Genomic DNA, 19014 nt, shown 5'->3' with positions numbered 1-19014 from the left:
TTCCGACTGGAGTTCCCTCCTCCGGTTTCATGAGCGGTCGGCTTGTACTTGCCACTCCGGAGACGATCCTCTTCTTCACCATTGGCATATTTGGTGGCAATCTCCATCATTCAACTCAGAGTCATGTCTCCGGTCCGACCGAATTTCAAACTTAGCTCTCTGTTCTTAACGCCTTCCTTGAAGGCACAAACTGCCTGGTGATCAGATACATTCTCCACCGTGTGATGCAATGTGATCCACCTTTGGATGTAATCCCTCAGAGTCTCATTCGACTTTTGCACACAAACCTGCAGCTCTGTCAACCCTGCTGGTCACTTGCAAGTTCCTTCAAATGTTCTGACAAACACTCGGGCAAGATCTTCCCAAGTGTAAATGCTGCTAGGTGCCAACTGACTCAGCCATGCTCTGGCCGAGCCCTCCAACATAAGAGGTAGGTGTTTCATGGCCACCTCATCATTGCCACCACCAATCTGAACAGCCACTCGGTAGTCTTCAAGCCAAGTGTCGGTGTACTAGAGTAGGGGTACCCTAGTATCCCGAACTTGTGCACGGGCAGTCGCAGCACCCTGTGGCAAGGCTTGCCGGGTGACCGCCAAGATCCTCCGTGGTTCTTTTGGAGCCATTCAAGAACAAAGTATTCAAGCCAAGGAGACAAGGCCCCGGCAAGAGGAGCTTGCCGGGAAGGCCAACCAAGGCATCTCAAGGAACTTGCCGCGACGCGCCACGCGTCCCGGCAAGGCCTGGTGAGCGACAAGCTTCCGGACGCAACAAGACAACGACCGCGGCAAGGCGCTTGCCGCGGCAAGCTACCACTCTGTACCCGCGCTCCAGCACATCCACCAACGTGTCGCCCTGGGGCCTTTCCAGGCGCGCGTGGCAAGAGGCTGTGCAGCCAGCGGTGCGCGGTGGCAAGCGACGCTGACAAGACTGCCATCGTGGCGAGCGGTGGCGTCCCTGACGGTCCCTTTTTGCACTATTTGGGCGACACAGACGGGCATTTAATGCCTTTGTCCCCTGCCGTCAGGGTTAGGTATGATACATTGTACAGGTAGTTGTACCAACCGCAATTCCTTTTCCATTTTTACCCTTGTCTACATTGCCACCCGTCGGAGACCCCTTTAGCATATAAAAGGAGGCCCATGCGCAACGTAGAGGGGGATTCGAAGGCAGAAAAACACTCACGCTCGATCTCGTTAGCAGCTAGTGTGTACTATAGCACTCAGCGCTCCCGAGCAAGAACTCAATACACTCAGACATGCAGCAGTAGGAGTGTTATCTCTCCGGAGAGCTCCGAAGCTGGGTAAACTGCTCGTGTGCTTCGCCTCGATCCGCTCTTCGTGCGATCTCCGCCCCCCGCCAAACCGAAAGGGGCTCGGTCCGCCGGTCCCATAGGTGTTCGTGGATCAGTTTCCCCGACACCAAGTATCGGGCTTGGACTCGCCGGTGAACTTGCTGACTCCAGTCGCCAACCTGAAGTTGGGAGGAATCACCGCGACCCTGATGGCTCTGCTAAAACACTCTGGTCCTAAGACGTGAACTCTGCTGGTGGTGGGCACATCTCTGTCATGGCCTTCTCGGTGAGCTCTGTTTCGGTCGACCAAACCTTGCACGATAATGGATCTCGCGTCAAAGCCTGGTTCTCTGGGGTCGATTGGAACCCTTCGCCCGACACTGTGCTGACGTCTGTCATCTTGCTGTCGAGGAGCGTACGACCCACCCCTTGGGGGAGGAGTGAGCACTCGACGTCGATCATTGTGATCGAATCGGTCATCATACTGATCACGCCGACCTCCACGTCCCTCACGCCTCGGGGGCGATCTCGGGCTATGGGCCGACTGGACTGTATTCGCAGCGATGGATCTGCTGTGAATCCTGTTTTGCGACTGCGATACAGCTGAATTCTGATCTCCTGCTGCCCGGAGGAAATCTCTGATCTGCATCAAGCCTCTGCCAGCCTCTGACTGGGAGGGCTGAATTGACTCTGCTATACGGGCCGCAGCCGCTAGGTTCTGAATCGGAGTTTGATATACCTGAGTCGGTGGTGGAAAGAGTTGACGTCGACTGGAGTCCGGGACCCGTTGTCGTGCACGCTCGTCGAGTGCTCGCTGGAGGTTCTCCAGTCGAGTGCGCTCAGCCAGGTTGGCCAAACCCGCGTCCTCTAAGGCACGAGCCTCGGGGGTCTCGCCAATGATAGGAGTATGCAGCGCATCCATGTTCCAGCGATGAAGATCTTCCCTTTATAGCGACGTGAGGGGCTCAGGCTGATATTCTTCGTGGGCGTGTGCCGGATCGCCTCCGCCATCAACTCCGTCTGTGCGGGGAAAATCGGGAGGACTGCGTGGTCCATTGACCATCAGAACTTCCGCCGCCGGATCACTGCTGTCGCACTCGGATGCAGTCTCTACGGAGCCAGTCGACAGATCGAACAGGCCGTAGAGAGATTCGTCGGGCTCGATCGCCGTGACTTGGGGAGTGGCCGACTGGCGGGCCACTGCGTGCCTCACCCACCGCTGAAGCCTCAACCGACCGGAGCGCTTGCGCTGGCGGGAGACAGGGAGGGAGGACGACACAGGGGTAGACCGATACGGGGCCGACGGTTGCCGCAGGAGCACGCCGCGGACACACATGCGAAAGTGCGTCGCCCCGTGGACTGGGAGCGCGTCGATGTCAAGTGGAGCCTCCTGAAGCCAAGCGGAGTCGTCAACGATGAACGTGAGCGCGCCGAGACGGATCTCGCGGCCCTCTACCAAAACTCCGCCTGAAACCATGATGAAGGAGATCGGAACAATCACAACTTTTCCAATAGGTCGCTAAGACACCGACCCCACGGTGGGCGCCAACTGTCGTGGTTCTAAGCCTGACAATAGAATAGGGGGTAGGTATGGAGAGGCAAGATCCTAGCTATGGAGTAGTTGTATACGCAAGAGATTTACGAGTTCAGGCCCTTCTCGGAGGAAGTAACAGCCCTACGTCTCGGAGCCCGGAGGCGGTCGACTAGATTATATGCGTATGAGTTACAGGGGTGCGAACCCTTTACACTGAGGAGGGGGGTGGCTTATATAGAGTCCGCCAGACCCCTCCGGCCCTCAGTTATGCAGGGTTTAAAGTACATTAAGGCCTGGCGTTACTGCTAACGCAATACATAAAGTGCTATCATGATCATAAAGACTACTTAATGACACACCGTTTGTGTGCAGAGTGTCTCTAGATCTCCTGGTGGTCGAGTTAGTGGCTTCATGGTCGAGTGTCTTCGAGTCCGTCAAGTGGAATCCTTCCAGGTCGACTGAAAGGTAGTTTATTCTAGAGATGTACTTGGGGAGGGTACCTTGGACAGGTCCATGACACTACCCTAGGTACATGGCTTCATCAGTCGCTCCAGTGTAATTCAAAGATAAGCACTATGCGTTTTAGCGCTCTAATGGGTGCAGTGTCAGCAGTTGGAGACACTAAACATAGCTCTGTAGTTGATGATCTCAATTGCCACACACAACCATCCCAGGTGCTTGCTTTAACTTCGCGCTGTCAAATGTGGTTGCATGTTGCATATGGTGTCTAGCTTGTATTGCTTCCAATTTGGTTAAATTGCATCTACTTACTTTACACATTATACCTTTGATAATGATATGCCTTCCTGTTTTTGATACATACTACATATGTCTATTAACCATGTTCATACATCAAACTAATGCTCTTTTGTATCCCTCGTCAATCACTTATGATGAGACAGTCACCCCGAGTGGGTTACTGTGAGAAGCCCTACTTGTTTAAAGAGTGCAGTGTCATCCTCCCCACATGATTCTCAAGAAACAGCAAGGCTAAATGAAGATAGTCAACGTATCTCTCTAGTTGATCACCACAATTCCCCCACACCACCATCGCAGGTGCTTGCTCTTACTTGGCAGTGTGATATGTGGTTGCATGTTACATATGGTGTCTACCTTGTAATGCTTCTAATTAGGGTAAATTGCATCTGCTTAGTTAACACATTATACCTGTGAATATGACATGCCTTCCTGTTTTTGGTACATACTACGTCTTTCTATTAACCATGTTCTTACATCAAACTACTTTTCTTGTGTATCCCTCATCAATGCTCCTAATTTGTTAAATTGCATCTCCTTAGCTTACACATTATACATGTGAATATGACACGCCTACTTGTTTTTTGGTACGTACTACATCTTCCTATCACACCATGTTCTTACATCAAACTACTTTTCTTGTGTATCCTGCATCTATCGCTTATGATGAGACAGTCACGCCCATGGGTTAATATGAGACGCAATACTCTTATAAAGAATGCAATTTCATCCTCTCCACATGATTCTCAAGAAATAGCAAGCCTAAATGAAGATATTGAACGTAGCTCTGTACTTGAAGACCGCACTTCCCCTACATCACCATCACAGGTGCTTGCTCTAACTTCGCAGTGTGATATGTGGTTGCATGTTGCATACGGTGTCTAGCTTGTGATGCTTCTAATTAGGGTAAACTGCATCTGCTTAGTTTACATACTATACCTGTGAATATGACATGCCTTCTTATTTTTGGTACACACTACATCTATGTGTTAACCTTGTTCTTACATGAAACTACCTCTCTTCTGTATCATGCATCAATCACTTACGATGAGTCACCTTTATTCATTGCATATTGCATATTATTTCTAGCCTGTTGCCATGTATTAGTTCTAATTTGGTCAAATACATTTGTTAGGGCACCCTTTTAATTTGGCAGAGTGATATTGGTTTCATCTTTCATATGGTTTCTAGCTTGCATTGATTCTAACAAGTTCAAGCACCTTGTGCTTAGTTTACACTTTATACGTCATACATGTCAATATGTCATTCCGTCCTGTTTTTCATACATATTCCGTCCTCCTATCATGCGACTGCCTTACATGAAAGTAGTGTTCGTCAGTATCACGCATCTATGAGTTCTGAAGAGCAAATTTTATTCCTTTTTCTTGTGGGTTTAACTTGACAAGGCAAAATCAAGAAAGAGGAAGGAAAAGAGTAAGGAAGGCGATGATGGTGGTCCTTTGCAGCAACGTAAACGGAGCATCTGTACCGATTCTCCTTGTACTAATAGTGCATTACAAGGTCCAAGTCTCCGCTCCCCTACTCCACCATCCAAGGTGCTTGCTCTAACTTGGCAGTGTGATATCTGGTTGCATGTTGCATATGGTGTCTAGCTCATATTGCTCCTAATTAGTGTAAACTGCATCTACTTAGCTTACACATGATACATGTGAATATGACATGCTTTCCTGTTTTTGGTACATACTATATCTGTCTATCACACCATGTTCTTACATGAAACTACTCTTCTTGTGTATCCTGCATCAGTCACTTATGATGGGACACCTTTAAGTTGGCAGTGTGATATTGGTTTGCCTCTTGAATATGATTTCTAGCATGTATTGCTTCTAGTTTGATGAACGCCACCTATGACGAGACAGTTTTAACTTGGCAGAGTGATATTGATTGCACCTTCCATATGGTGTCTTGCAGTGTTTCTAATTTGTTGAAGTGCCTTCTGCTTAGTTACCACATCATAGGTGTGAATATGTCAAGCCGTCCATTTTTTCGTACATATTCCATCCTCGTATCATGACTTTGCCTTTCATCAGAGTAGTGTTCGTCAGTATCATGCATGAATGAGTTCTGAAGAGCGAATTATATTCCTTTTTCTTGTCGGTATGACCTCACAATGCAAAATCAATAAAGCTGAAGGAAATTGGCAAGGCATTGGATGATGGTGGTCCTTCTGAGCAACTGAAATGGAGGTTCTCTATAGGTTCTACTCCGCCATCCTCCCAACAAGATTCACAATACAATGCAAGGCTAGACAGTCAACGTAGATGTGTAGATGATGAGCACATCTCCCCTACTCCACCATCACAGGTGCTTGCTCTAACTTGGCACTATTATATGTGGTTGCATGTTGCATATGATGTCCAGCTTGTATTGCTTCTAACTTTGTTGAATTGCATCTGCTTACTTTACACATAATGCCTATGAATATGACATGTGTTCCTGTTTCTACATCAGACTACTGTTCTTGCATATCCCGCATCAGTCACTTATGATAAGGCACCTTTAAGTCGCCACTGTGATATTGGTTGTGTCTTGCATATGATCTCTAACATGTACTGCTTCTAATTTGTTGAAACGCCATACAGTTTGAACTTGGTAGAGTGATATTGGTTGCATCTTTCATATGGTCTAGCTTGTAGTGCTTCTAATTTGTTGAAATGCCTTCTGCTTAGTTACCACATCATAGGTGTGAATATATCACGCCATCCTGTTTTTCATACATATTCCATCCTCGCATGATGTGTTTGCCTTTCATCCGAGTAGTGTTCGTCAGTATCATGCATGAATGAGTTCTGAAGAGCGAATTTTATTCCTTTTTCTTATCGTTTTGACTTCACAATGCAAAATCATTACAGTTGAAGGAAATTAGTCCGGCAGTGGATGATGGTGGTCCTTCGGAGCAACTCAAACAGGGGGTCTCTATAGATTCTACTCCGCCATCCTCCCAACAAGATTCGCAAGACAACACAAGGTTGGACAGTCAACGTAGCTGTGTAGATGATGAGCACATCTCCCCTACTCCACCATCACAGGTGCTTGCTCTAACTTGGCACTATTATATGTGGTTGCATGTTCCGTATGATGTCTAGTTTGTGTCACTTCTGATTATGTTGAATTGCATCTGCGTAGCTTACAACTTATACCTACAACGATCACTTACCCATAAGATACATGTAACTTGGGACTGTGATGTAGGTTGCATCTTGCATTGTCTTCTAGCTTGTACTGCTTCTAATTTCTTGAAATGGCACTTACGATGAGACACTTTTTACCTGATAGAGTGATATTGGTTGCATGTTCATATGGTGCCTAGCTTTCATTTCTTCTAATTTTGTTGAAATGCCTTCCGCTTACTGTTTTTTCATACATATTCCATCCTCCTATCGTACGTGTGAATATGAAATGTTGTCTTTTTTTGTATATATTCCATCCTCCTATCCTGCGCTTGCCTTACATCAAAGTAGTGTCCGTCTGTATCATGCATCAACCAGTTATGCAGAGCTAATTTTATTCATCTTCTTGTGGATTTGACTTCATAAGGAAATATCAGAAAATAAAAAGGAAAATAGTAAGTTAGGGGATGTTGGTGGTCCTCCGCACCGACGCAAACAGAGACTCTCTAGATTTGCCACTGCTACTGCTAATGAAGTTGAAGTACCAAGTCTACATGATGAGTTCATCTCCCGTACTCCACCATCGCAGGTGCTTGCTCTAAGTTGACAGTGTGATAATTGGTTTCATGTTGCATATGTTGTCTAGCCTGTATTTCTTCTATTTTGATTAAATTGCACCTGCTGAGTTTATACGTTATACATGTGCATATGACATGGCTTTCTGTGTCTAGAATACACTGCATCTATCTATCATACCATGTTCTTACATCAAAGTACTGTTGTTGTGTATCCCGCATCAGTCACTCATGATTGGACGCTTTTAACATGGCAGTTTGATAGTGGTCGCATCTTGCATTGATTTCTATGTTGTACTGCTTCTAATTTTTTGAATTGCCACTTATGACAAGACACTTTTAACTTGGTAGAGTAATATTGGTTGCATCTTTCATATGGTGTCTAGCTAGCATTACTTCTATTTTCTTGAAAATCCTTCTGCTTAGTTTGCAGATCGTAGCTGTGAATATGTCGTGTCGTCCTGTTTTTCTTACATATTCCATCCTCATATGGTTGTCTTACATCAAAGTATTGCTTGTCTGTATCATGCATCAATGAGTTCTGAAGAGTGATTTTATTCTTTTGTGTTGTGGGTACAGCTTGACATGGCAAAGTCAAAAAAGAGCAAGGAAAATAATATAGTAGGGAGTGCTGTTACTCGTCGGGTGAAACGGAAAAGGATCTGCCATCGAGATTCTGCTGGTACTTATAGTGCAGTAGAAGGTCCAAGTCCACCGGCTAAATCTACAAACACAGTATCACCTGCTCCACCAGCTGCAGCATCCGCTTCAACTGTACCAGCATCTCAATGAGTTACTGGTTCATTTGCTCCGGAACTGGCCAGTTCCCAAGCTGCCTTCACACCTAACACTACTTCTGAAGCACTACTGACACAACCGGACTTGGCAAGATCAGATGAACCTCATGAGCATCAACACCAAGATGGTACCTGACCGAGACAAGTTGCAGTTGCATGCTCCTTTATATGTACTCTCACAGTTTGATGTACACTAACACTTTCCATATTTGTTGTTGAACTAGCACCATGGCGCAAGCGAAAACAGACATCAGGGATAGTGCTTGACAGATTAACAAAATCTAAAGGAGGAAGAATGGAGATCCATTTTGAGGCAGGTTTAAAAAGGCCACGTGATGCTACAGAGTCATCCAAGTTAGTATCAGAGGCAGCTGTTGCCGTTAGGTGTCATGCACGTATCCTCCCAACGTGGATCCAGTACAGGAATGAGAAAGACAATACCTAGTTTAACACCTTACTTGACCATTTGTCTGTAAGTAATGTTATTCATTGCAAATAGTAATATTGTCTTGCTCTGTCCCATACTTTCTAGCTTCCTCCTAATAAGACTCACATTCTTTTTTCAACAGATGAGGTTCAGGTTGGATCCGAAAGATGATGCAACTAAACATGCATGCACTCATGTTTTTCAGTCTGCTCTGCGATAGTATCGGTACCACCTTAGAAAATCTCACTTTGAAGGCAAGGCTAACAATGAAATTGCCCAAACATCTCAAGTGGAATATATTACAGATGAAGACTGGACATCCCTCGTTAAACACTGGTCTGATCCAAAGTATCAGGTAGGCTACATGTATTTGATCAGACCACATATTTAACTTGTATTTATGTGTGTACCTTACAAGTGTATCTTCTTCTAGGCTAACTGTTTGAAGAACAAAACCAACCGTTCTAAATTGAAATCCCAACAGACAACAGGATCTCGTAGCTATGTTGCACATTGTGAGGCTCTTGTAAATAGCTGCTAGTTCCTTCTTCTTTTTGGGCCATATTATCGTATCTATATTGACTTGTTCCAAATACAGAGGAAAGCCCATGCGGACCAAAAAGAACTTGAACCGAATGCAGTGCAAATCTTCAAGGATTGCCACACCAGCAAGATGAAGGGCATGAGCACACCAGTTCAAGCCGCTATTGTAAGTCCTTACTCCTCCTACCTTGAACTAATTGGTACTGTGATGTGTTCATTTAACTACTTAGTTTGCAGCCAATGTCAGTTACTCTGTTCACTTTTATACACAGTTGTCTTAACGTATCATTTCACCTTACATGGTTTAAAAGAGATGAAGGATATTCTTTTGGTCTTGATCTGTAATCTAGTTGTTATGTTCACGTGCGCACACAATGATAAAATAGCTTGTTTGTTTTATATCTGTTTGCCCATGATATGAATGATGTCATACTATGTTCATCCTACTTTAAACCATGTCTCTTTATCCTTATATGTCAACGAATGTGAGGAAATAGACAATACAGTAGGCATGCTACATGGACATATGTTTCGAAAGTGATTTTATTATGTAGTTGGCACTACAATACATGCTAATGTATTACAGTAGTTCACCAAAATAAGTTATGTATAAACGTTTAACCTACTTTGTTTGTTTTTGTCTCATTAGTAACTTATCTGGTACACTAATCTACAAGTTCAAACTTTCAGGAAGCTATGGAACAAATGATTGAACAACCACAACCACCTGAAGGTGACGAGGCTATCACAGGCACAATGTCACCTCTTGCTGCAGTGCGTCAGTATCTCTCCACTAACAGTGCAAAAAGCACCTTCCTGCGTAATTCTGGGTTGGTTGCCAAGGTAACCTCATCCAAATCGCCTACTGAACAAAATCTTCCTGCTAGACAGAGTGATATATTTGTGCTCCAGACACAAGTCCAATCCCTAATGGACGTTGTTTCGGAAACAAGAATAGTGGTTGAGAAATGTCGTCAAGATATGAATGGTTTTGAAACTAGACTATCAGACATTCGCTTCGTTGTTCAAGAGCAATGGCGGAAAAAAGGTGGAGATTGTGCTGCTCCATCAGATTCTACAGCCTGAAACATTAGCACTCGGGTCAAATGATCTATGCTTCTATACATCTGATGGTGCTTTTATCTGGAAGGACTGTAAACTTTATGCCAACAGGCCTTTTGTTGTATGGTTGGAATTTATTTTGTTGTGATACAACATTTATGATGCTGCCACAGGCTGCAGTAATTACGATGCTATTTTTGTATAGTGTAGGTTTATCTTAGTAATGTATTCGATCAAAAGCTTCGTAGGAGCCCAACATGCCAACATTCGTCGGGCCCATTCCAATTGGGCTAAAAACGATTATGGGCCGAAATTGGCATGTAGCCCACTAAAAATATCTGGGCCTAAATCAGCATAAGCTTTCATATTTTTCTGGTAGGCCTGTGCCCATAGTGGGCCTTTAACAGGCCTAAACATAATTTGGGCCCTCCGTAAAAATAGGCCATTTACAGGTGTAAATATCTCGAGCCCATAAAAAACATGGGCCTTTAATAGACCGAAAGTGAGATTGGGCCCTGATTGTGCCAAATAACCCACTGGTCTTAGCAGGCCGAAATGGTGGCCCATTTACGATGCGGATCGTTGACAGGCCGAAATTCAGACGGGATGTAAATGCGTCGACCTAATACACGGGCCTTTAGCAGGCCAGAACTTCGTCCGGGCTAGATTATCGTCATTTTTATATGGGTCGTTAATGGGCCCGATATGACGTTGGGCCACATATGGCCCATGGTTTTCGTCGGGCGTTAACAGGCCAAAAATGACAACAGGCCGAAAGTGGCCCAAGTCTATAGTGGGCCTCTAACAGGCCGAATGTCAGACATGGCGGAATATGACCCAAATCCTTCACGGTCGTTTATGGGCCGAAAGTTTTGATGGCCTGTAAATGGGCCCAAATGAAGCAGGACCTTTAACAGGCCGGAAATACATCGGGCCGTAATTCGGCCCAATTACTTAATGGACTGTTAACGGGCCAGAAGTGACCATGGGCCACGTTGATGACAAGTTTAGGATAGGCCTTTGACGGGCCGATTTTACAGAGAATGTTGGGCCTTTAGCTGGGCCGACCCTTTATGGTCTGCAGAATCTTGTGGGCCTTTAGCTGGGCCGGCCCATTGTGGTCCGCAAAATCTTGTGGGCCTTTAGCTGGGCCGGCCCATTATGGTCTGCAAAATCGTGTGGGCCTTTAGCTGGGCTGGTCCATTATGGTCTGCTAAATTTTGTGGGCCTTTAGCTGGGCCGGCCCATTATGGTCTGCAAAATCTTGTGGGACTTTAGCTGGGCCGGCTAATTATGATCCGCTAAATCCTATGGGCCTTCGGTTGGGCCGGCCCATTTAAACTTTGTGGGCCACTTTGGGTCGTTCCATCATAACCCACAAGTGTAGGGGATAATTGTAGCCTCTTTCGATAAGTAAGAGTGTCGAACCCAACGAGGAGCTAAAGGTAGAACAAATACTCTCTCAAGTCCTATCTGCCACTGATACGACTCTACGCACGCTTAGTGTTTGCTTTACCTAGAACAAGTATGAAACTAGAAGTACTTTGTAGGTGTTGTTGGATAGGTTTGCAAGATAATAAAGAGCACGTAAATAAAAAGTAGGGGTTGATTAGATAAAGAAGCAATAAACTAAATATAGCGAGTGTGGAAAAGTGGTGGTAGGAGTTGTGAAATTGTCCCTAAGTAATTGACTATGTTACTAGACCGGTAATCACTATTGCAATTCTATTTGAGGGAGAGGCATAAGCTAACATACTTTCTCTTCTTGGATGATATGCACTTATGATTGGAACTCTAGCAAGCATCCGCAACTACTAAAGATCATTAAGGTAAAACCCAACCATAGCATTAAAGTATCAAGCCCCCTTTATCCCATACGCAAACAACCTACTTACTCGGGTCTGTGCTTCTGTCACTCACGCCACCCACCATAAGAAAATCATGAACATATTGCAAACCCTACAGTGGGAATCCCTCACGCTTGCGCGACACGGAGGGCACAATAGGACAACACCAATAATAAAACATGCAACTCAAACCAATCATAGCAATTCATCAATCACCAATAGGACAACGAAAGTCTACTCAGACATCATAGGATGGCAACACATCATTGGATAATAATATGAAGCATAAAGCACCATGTTCAAGTAGAGGGTACAACGGTTTGCGGGAGAGTGGACCACTAAATATAGATGGGGGAAGGTGATGGAGATGTTGGTGAAGATGATGGAGGTGTTGGTGAAGATCGCGGTGATGATGATGGCCCCCGGCAACGCTCCGGCGCCACCGGAAGCAAGGGGGAGAGAGCCCCCCTTCTTCTTCTTCCTTGACCTTCTCCCTAGATGGGAGAAGGGTTTCCCCTCTGGTCCATGGTCTCCATGGCCTGGGAGGGGCAAGAGCCCCTCCGAGATTGGATCTGTCTCTCTGTCTCTCTCTGTTTCTGCGTTCCCAGATTCTGCCCCTTCACCGTTTCTTTTATATCCGGAGATCCGTAACTCTGATTGGGATGAATCTTTCGCCCAGATTTTTCTCATAAAATTAGCTTTTTTGCGGCAAAAGAAGAGCGTCAACTGCCTTACGGGGTGCCCAGGAGAGTCCAGGGCGTGCCTGCCTCCCTGGGGCGCGCCCCCTGTCTTCTGGCCCCCTCGGGCAAAGTCTCGCGTTGATTCTTCCTCCCACAAATCACAAATATTCCAAAATAATTCTCCGTCCGTTTTTATCCCGTTTGGACTCCGTTTGATATTGGGTTTCTACGAAACATAAAACATGCAACAAATAGGAACTGGTACTGGGCCCTGGATCAATATGTTAGTCCCAAAAATAGTATAAAATGTTGCCAAAAGTATATAAAAGTTGAATAATATTGGCATGGAACAATCAAAAATTATAGATACGACGGAGACGTATCAGCATCCCCAAGCTTAATTCCTGCTCGTCCTCGAGTAGGTAAATGATAAAAAAGATAATTTTTGATGTGGAATGCTACCTAGCATAATCTTGATCATATATCTAATCATGGCATGAATATTAAGACACGAGTGATTCAAAGCAATAGTCTATCATTTGACATAAAAACAATAATACTTAGGGCATCCCAACAAACAATCATGTCTTTCAAAATATCAATGCTTCAAGAACGTTATCCCTACAAAATCATATAGTCTTGTATGCTCCCTTTTCTTCACACAGGGTACCCCTCATGCCTATCTCGGTGTCAGCCAAGCAATTGTTTCATACTTTAGTATTCTCAAACTTTTTCAACTCTCACGCAATAGATGAGCGTGAGTCATGGATATAGCACTATGGGTGGAATAGAATATGATGGTGGAGGTTATGTGGAGAAGACAAAAAGGAAGAAAGTCTCACATCGACGCGGCTAATCAACGGGCTATGGAGATGCCCATCAATTGATGTCAATGCGAGGAGTAGGGATTTCCATGCAACGGATGCACTAGAGCTATAAGTGTATGAAAGCTCAAACTGAAACTAAGTGGGTGTGCATCCAACTTGCTTGCTCATGAAGACCTAGGGCATTTGAGGAAGCCCATAGTTGGAATATACAAGCCAAGTTCTATAATGAAAATTCCCACTAGTATATGAAAGTGATAACATAGGAGACTCTCTATATGAAGAACATGGTGCTACTCTGAAGCACAAGTGTGGTAAAAGGATAGTAACATTGCCCCTTTTCTTTTTTTTCTTTTTTTTGGTGGGCTTCTTTGGCCCCCTTTTTTATTTAGGCTTCTTTGGCCTCTCTTTTTTTTCTTTTTTTTTCTTTTTTTCATGGGGTAATGCTCTATAATGATGATCATCACACTTTTATTTACTTACAACTCAATATTACAACTCGATACTAGAACAAAGATATGACTCTATATGAATGCTTCCGGCGGTGTACCAGGATGTGCAATGATCTAGCATAGCAATGACATCAAAAAACGGACAAGCCATGAAAACATCATGCTAGCTATCTTACGATCATGCAAAGCAATATGACAATGAATGCTCAAGTCATGTATATGATGATGATGAAAGTTGCATGACAATATATCTCGGAATGGCTATGGAAATGCCAAGATAGGTAGGTATGGTGGTTGTTTTGAGGAAGATATAAGGAGGTTTATGTGTGATAGAGCATATCGTATCATGGGGTTTGGATGCACCGGCGAAGTTTGCACCAACTCTCGAGGTAAGAAAGGGCAATGCACGGTACCAAAGAGTCTAGCAATGATGGAAGGGTGAGAGTGCGTATAATCCATGGACTCAACATTAGTCATAAAGAACTCACATACTTATTGCAAAACTTTATTAGCCCTTAAAACAAAGTACTACGCCATGCTCCTAGGGGGGAGGTTGGTAGGAGTTAACCATCGCGCACCCCCGACCTTCATGCAAAGATAAATAATCAAAATACAATGCACGCCAGTTTGGTTACATAGTTAGTAGACCATACATGCATGCTTCGGGAATCACAAACCTTAACACCAACATCCTTACTGAACACAACCATCTACTAGTACCTCCCACATATTATCATCACTATATCGCAAAACTATTGCAAGGAATCAAACATATCATATTCAGTGATCCACAAGTTTATGTAGGATTTTATGACTAACCATGTGAATGACCAATTCCTGTCATCTCTCTAAATAGATATAAGTGAAGCAAGAGAGTTTAATTCTTTCTACAAAATATATGCCCATGCTCTAACAATTATAAGTGAAGCAAAAGAGCATTCTACAAATGGCGGTTTTCTATGTGAAGAGAAACAGGCAATCCAAACTTCAAATAATATAAGTGAAGCACGTGAAGCATTCTATAAAGCCATACTCAAAAGATTTAAGTGAAGTGCAATGAGAATTCTATAAATAAATCAAGGACTATCTCATACCAGCATGGTGCATAAAGAAAAGTGAAAATTAAATGCAAAAGACGATCCAAGACTTACACATATCGCATGAACGAAACGAATACGAAAACATACTGATACTTGTTGAAGAAAGAGGGGATGCCTTCTGGGGCATCCCCAAGCTTAGACGCTTGAGTATCCTTGAATATTTACTTGGGGTTCCTTGGGCATCCCCAATCTTGAGCTCTTTCCTCTCTTCCTTATCCTCATATCAAGATCTCCTCGATTAGACACTTCACCACACAAAACTTCAACAGAAAACTCGGTAAGATCCGTTAGTATAATAAAGCAAATCACTACTCTAAGTAATGTAGAAAACCAATTCATATTTTGTTTTTGCATTGTGTATACTGTAATATAACTTTTTCATGGCTTAATCCATTGATATAAATTGATAGGTTTCATCAAAACAAGCAAACTATGCATCAAAAACAGAATCTGTCAAAAAAAGAACAGTCTGTAGCAATCTGAACATCCACCATACTTATGCTACCCCAACAATTCTACAAAAATTGGGAAAAATAAACAATTTGTACGGAAAGACAGCACAAAAAGAATCAGAACCATTTCACATTCCAGTTAAAAATGTAAAATCGCGCACTACAGCCAAAGTTTCTGTCCTGCACCGTACAAACCAACAAGCATTGTAAACATCCTAAAGGCAAACCTTGGCACATTATTTTTATAATACAATGGAATTGTACAAGGGGATAATTATTTTTGATGAAAAGTTTATGTAATTAAGATTCACAAAGTTTTCGTGAGCATGAACAAAGTTCAAGGAGCTCTCCCACTTCAACAAGGCTTGTCTCTCTTACTTTCACTTTCCTTTTTGAAAACTTTTGAGTTCCCCTCTTTATTTTTTTGTTTTTAAACTATATAAAAGCAATCAACAGAAATAAATGAATCTCTAAAACTTCCGGGTTGTCTCCCTGGCAGCGCTTTCTTTAAAGCCATTAAGCTAGGCATATAGTGCTCAAGTAATGAATCCACCCGGATCCCAAGGTATATCAAAGCCAATTTTAATTAACAATGATTTGTAATTTAGTAGTGAGCACAAAGCAACATATATCAAGCAATATGCATCGGCATGTCATAAAAGAACGATTCATGCACACCAAGTAAAGGCCAATGCATAGTATAAGCAGTTTCTTGCAATTTTATCATATTGGAAACATAGAGAGGTGGAGATATAGTTCCTCTCTCATAATAATTGCAAGTAGGAGCAGCAAGCACATGCATATTACATTCATAAAAATCATCATGTGTAGTAGTAAAAGGCAACCCATCAACATAATCCTTAATAAGCACAAACTTCTCCGATATAGTGTAGTTTGGAGAATTCAAAAGGATAATTGGACTATCATGTGTGGGTGCAATAGCAACAATTTCATGTTTAACATAAGGAACTATGGCAAGTTCATCTCCATAAGCATAATTCATATTGGCATCTTGGCCACAAGCATAGCAAGCATCATCAAAAAGGGATATTTCAAGAGAATCAACGGGATCATAACAATCATCATAGCAATCATCCTTCGGTAAGCACGAAGGGGAATTAAACAATGTATGAGTTGAAGAGTTACTCTCATTAGAAGGTGGGCACGGGTAGATAATCTGCTCTTCCTCCTTTTGCTCTTCGCTCTCCTCATCATCTTTTTCATCCAATGAGCTCATAGTTTCATCAATTTCTTCTTCCATAGCTTCTTGCAAAATATTATTCTCTTCTTGGACAGCGGAGACTTTCTCAATATATAGTTTAACATAGGCATTAGAAGCATAATTATCATAACAATATTCAAGTATGGCAAAAATTTCAAATTTATAGAGAGTAGCATCATACTTTTCAATCAAAGAAGCAATCTCATAAGCACCCTTAAAAGCAACAAATTCTTCAATTTGTTGAACATCATAGTAATTATAAACACCCTTAACATACGAAGATACGATTCCATTATCACTAGACAAGCATTGATAGGGAAGGTGTTTCTTAGGGTTTTCAGAACAACAAGTAAAATCATATAGTTCACATAAAGTCCAAGCATAGCATTGCAAACGATAAATTTGATCCAGTAAAAGTTTCCCTTTTTCAGATATACGGTGTCGCACATAACAAGCATGCGCATCTAAAGATTTTCCCTCAACTAAGCTAGTTGGGGTTTCAGCATGAGCACAAAGGGATCGAAGATGATCCAAGTAAAAAGCTTCGGGAGTGTGATAGATTTTGAGTGGTTCCTCAACCAGAGGTTCAGTAGGTACAACTTTTTTTTGGTATTTTGCGTTTCCTACCCATAACTAAAGATAGAAAACAACTAAGAACAGCAAATAAAAATTACTTAGTGATAAAGCAAACAAGCACACACGAGAATATTCACCCCACGCTATGACTCCCCGGCAATGGCGCCAGAAAAAGGTCTTGATAACCCACAAGTGTAGGGGATAATTGTAGCCTCTTTCGATAAGTAAGAGTGTCGAACCCAACGAGGAGCTAAAGGTAGAACAAATACTCTCTCAAGTCCTATCTGCCACTGATACGACTCTACGCATGCTTAGTGTTCGCTTTACCTAGAACAAGTATGAAACTAGAAGTACTTTGTAGGTGTTGTTGGATAGGTTTGCAAGATAATAAAGAGCATGTAAATAAAAAGTAGGGGCTGTTTAGATAAAGAAGCAATAAAGTAAATATAGCGAGTGTGGAAAAGTGGTGGTAGGAGTTGTGAAATTGTCCCTAAGTAATTGACTATGTTACTAGACCGGTAATCACTATTGCAATTCTATTTGAGGGAGAGGCGTAAGCTAACATACTTTCTCTTCTTGGATCATATGCACTTATGATTGGAACTCTAGCAAGCATCTGCAACTACTAAAGATCATTAATGTAAAACCCAATCATAGCATTAAAGTATCAAGTCCCCTTTATCCCATACGCAAACAACCTACTTACTCGGGTCTGTGCTTCTGTCCCTCACGCCACCCACCATAAGCAAATCATGAACATATTGCAAACCCTACAGCGGGAATCCCTCATGCTTGCGCGACACGGAGGACACAATAGGACAACACCAATAATAAAACATGCAACTCAAACCAATCATAGCAATTCATCAATCACCGATAGGACAACGAAAATCTACTCAGACATCATAGGATGGCAACACATCATTGGATAATAATATGAAGCATAAAGCACCATGTTCAAGTAGAGGGTACAGCGGTTTGCGGGAGAGTGGACCGCTGAATATAGATGGGGGAAGGTGATGGAGATGTTGATGAAGATGATGGAGGTGTTGGTGAAGATCGCGGTGATGATGATGGCCCCCGGCAGCGCTCCGGCGCCACCGGAAGCAAGGGGGGGAGAGCCCCCCCCCCTTCTTCTTATTCCTTGATCTTCTCCCTAGATGGGAGAAGGGTTTCCCCTCTGGTCCATGGTCTCCGTGGCATGGGAGGGGCAAGAGCCCCTCCGAGATTGGATCTGTCTCTCTGTCTCTCTCTGTTTCTGCGTTCCCAGATTCTGCCCCTTCACCGTTTCTTTTATATCCGGAGATCTGTAACTCCGATTGGGGTGAATCTTTCGCCCATATTTTTCTCATAAAATTAGCTTTCTTGTGGTAGTAGAAGAGCGTCAACCACCTTACGGGGTACCCAGGGCGCGCCTGCCTCCCTGGGGCGCGCGCCCCTGTCTCCTGGCCCCCTCGGGCACCGTCTCGCGTTGATTTTTCCTCCCAAAAATCACAAATATTCCAAATAATTCTCCGTCCGTTTTTATCCCATTTGGACTCCGTTTGATATTGGGTTTCTGCGAAACATAAAACATGCAACAAACATGAACTACCACTGGGCAATGGATCAATATGTTAGTCCCAAAAATAGTATAAAAAGTTGCCAAAAGTATATAAAAGTTGAATAATATTGGCATGGAACAATCAAAAATTATAGATATGACGGAGACGTATCAGTCCACGTGTCAACATATCATAGGCCCA

This window comes from Triticum dicoccoides, chromosome 7B, assembly GCF_002162155.2.
Source record: "Triticum dicoccoides isolate Atlit2015 ecotype Zavitan chromosome 7B, WEW_v2.0, whole genome shotgun sequence".
Classification (NCBI taxonomy): Eukaryota; Viridiplantae; Streptophyta; class Magnoliopsida; order Poales; family Poaceae; genus Triticum; species Triticum dicoccoides.
Note: the sequence above shows the minus strand (reverse complement) of the source record.